At 48.1% G+C, this 2,998-nt stretch overlaps 1 pseudogene; it reads right to left on the bottom strand.

Annotated features, from left to right (window-relative positions):
• Positions 1 to 2,805, bottom strand: LOC123094013 (DEAD-box ATP-dependent RNA helicase 50-like; annotated as a pseudogene).
• Positions 2,806 to 2,998: the final 193 nt, after the last annotated feature.

Below are 2,998 nucleotides of genomic sequence, written 5' to 3'. Positions count from 1 at the left end.
GGGGTAGTCGAAGAGCACCACGTGGTTCACGTTTGTGAAGTCGATCCCTCGCGAAGCTCTGCCACCATCACATAAATGACACACATTCAGTCCTGCCGTTCAGTGAAAGCAATGGCCTCAAAACTAGTAGAAACTAGTAGTAAAGTAGAAATGTTGTTCAGTTGATCCACACCTGTCTGTGCACACGAGGAACATCGAGTCGGTAGTCTGTTTCTTCAGGAACTCCTTCATGTTTGCGATGCGTTTCGCCTGGTCCAATGCAGCATGGAACGGTAGAACCTTGATCTGTGACGCTTTCCTGTCCAGCCGTGTCAGCACATTTTCAACCTTTCTACATGTCTCAATCTGGGAACAGAAAGAATCCGGCTAGTTGTCAGACACTGGTATTTTCTGTTATGTACTTTTAAGGAAGTATGTTTGGTATTGATGTATGATAATATACAGAGATACAAGGGAGAGGAACTAGCACCTTATTGCAGAAAATGATTGTTTTACGAACCGGAGATTCCTCAATAATCTTTAGAAGTGCTGTCCTCTTGTTGGAAAAGGCTGTTTCCGGATTCTTTTCATCATTGTCATTTCCACTGCAGTCCACAAGAATCTGTAGTGTAACAGTACAATTGTAAAATGTAATCACTCTCGGAGAGAATAGCACATGATGATGCCAATGCCATTGTTTTATGCAATTACATATCTGAGTCATTTTTATCGTATGCAAGAAGTTCCAAATTTGTAAACGATAGATATGTCACTTCAGGAGTATTTCCTAGAAGCGTTTTCAGACAGTACGTATATGCAACATAGTAAAAGGTTACGGAAATTACAGAAATTAAGAATGACCCACCTCTTCAAGACGCGCGCTTGTCCGGTGGACACTAGGTCCCATGATCACCTCACAGTCGGGAAAGGTTTCAACAACCTTGTTATATATATCAAGAGGAAGAGTTGCAGTGACAAAAAGATATTGTGTGGTCACTGGTGCGACAGTAATCAACTGATGAAGCACTTGTTCAAAGCCTTCTTCACTAAATAAAATATCCACTTCATCGAACACGGCACTGCAATTAGGGGGATCAACATGTTAACTTATGTCTTAGGTTATCTAGTGCATCCACTTATTTATCCCTCTGTCCAACTAAAAAAATGACTGGAAAAAGGAGCAGCCATACCATCTGAGGTTATTTAGCTGCACAAAGCCTTCCTAAAGCAGATACAAGAAACGGCCAGGCGTTGCTATAAGTACATCTAGCTCTTGATCAAGGCTTTCCAGTTGGTCTTCTGTCGAAATCCACCGGTCGCAACCATTGACCTGAAGGGAACCCCAGATTTCGATATTGAACGGCAATTCTGAAGGACCTGCATTTAGAGAAATGACTCAACAGGTTATTACATAATTATTATTTTCCTCAAATTGATCCTGGAACCGCATAAAGCCTCAGCAACATCACATTCAGCGAGTAGTATAGTATACCTGAGAAGAAAGTTCAGCAGTAGGTGTCAATATTATGACGCGTGGGTTCCTGGGAGATGGTTTGTGGATCCCGATAGCTTCTTCCTTCCTTAAATTTTGAACTATAGGGCAGAGATATGCCAATGTCTTGCCAGACCCACTCTGATCAGCAATAATGCAACTCCTCCCCTCCAAGACAGGACCATATGCCATAGCCTAAGACGGTTTTACAGGGATACTCCAATTGATATGCAACATTCATGGATACTGAAGCTAACAACTGAATATATTTTTCGGCTCAGTAAACCAAAAGAGAAGAAATGAAAAATGCGTTTACCTGAATGTGTGATGGTTGAGGAAACCCGAAGGTTCTCAATGCACCGAGAATCTCATCGCCGCAGCCAATCTCCTTAAAAGATCTGCGGCTGAAAAACCCACTGTCCAAAGGGACCTTCTGCTTCCGATCCTCTCTTCTATAAGATGTAGCATCGGCAACTTTACCCCAAACTTTGGGGCCAAAAGCAGCCTCCTCATCAGAAAGATCTGAATCATCGTCGCCTTTGTATTGCCTCAGCACAGAATTCAGAGAACGCACGGCCCTGCTCCTCTCATCCCTAGAGTCATCATTTTGTTTTGCGCGGCGTGCTGGGTCGGGGACAAACTTCCTTCTTCCAGATTTGCTTCCATCTTCATCAGAATCAGCATAAGAAGATTCACTACGCCGTGCGATGCTTGTGCGGACTGCTGATCTCCTAGCTAAAGCCTGCACTTTCCGGGCCTTCAGTCTTCCGAAGCTCCCGACACCTGCATTATTCCCCCCATTTGCTGCACCTGTAGTGTAAAAAATTGTCCCATTTTCTTCAAGGAAAAGTAACACATTTCACTCTCAAGCACTACAAATTTCTTGAAATTTCGGCTAAAGTTAACTCATCGATGAACAATTTTGCTAAAATTTTCCTAACAAATTTGACATTGCCAAATAGATGCCGAACCTTTGGGGGCGGAGCGGTCGGCGGTGACCCTGGAGAGGACCGCCGAGGACGGCACGCCGGGCTCCTCGCCGTCATCGACGCCGCCCCACACGATGACGCTCTTCCCGGTGCTCCAGTCCACGAGCCAGTACGCGCCGGGGGTGTCCATGGCCACCCGCTCGTAGTCTTGGCCGCCGTCCTCCCCATCCGCCGTGGCGGAGGACGCCCAGCTCCGCCGCGCGCCGCCGCAGGAGAACGAGACGGAGCACCGGAGGAAGGCGGCCGTCCGGCCGAGGAGGAGCGGCAGCGCGCGCGCCTGCGCCCCCGCCACGTCCATCGCCGGCGAGAGAGCGACTGAGTGAGCGACCGCTGCCTCCTATCCGAAGAAGAGGAGGGAGATATCGTTGCTTCGTGGGCCTGGAAAATGGGCCTCGTGGGCTGGGCCGCCAGGTAACGGACGGGCTGCCGTTTTTATTCACGCGGGGTCGCGTGCTTAGGGTTTCATTTCAGTTTTCCCTCGCGAATGGAGTTCCCATCGGGCCGCCGCATCAGGCGCTCGGCGCCGCCGCCGCCGCCG

Source organism: Triticum aestivum, chromosome 4B, assembly GCF_018294505.1.
Source record: "Triticum aestivum cultivar Chinese Spring chromosome 4B, IWGSC CS RefSeq v2.1, whole genome shotgun sequence".
Taxonomy (NCBI): Eukaryota; Viridiplantae; Streptophyta; class Magnoliopsida; order Poales; family Poaceae; genus Triticum; species Triticum aestivum.
Note: the sequence above shows the minus strand (reverse complement) of the source record. Positions and strands in the feature narration are given on the sequence as shown.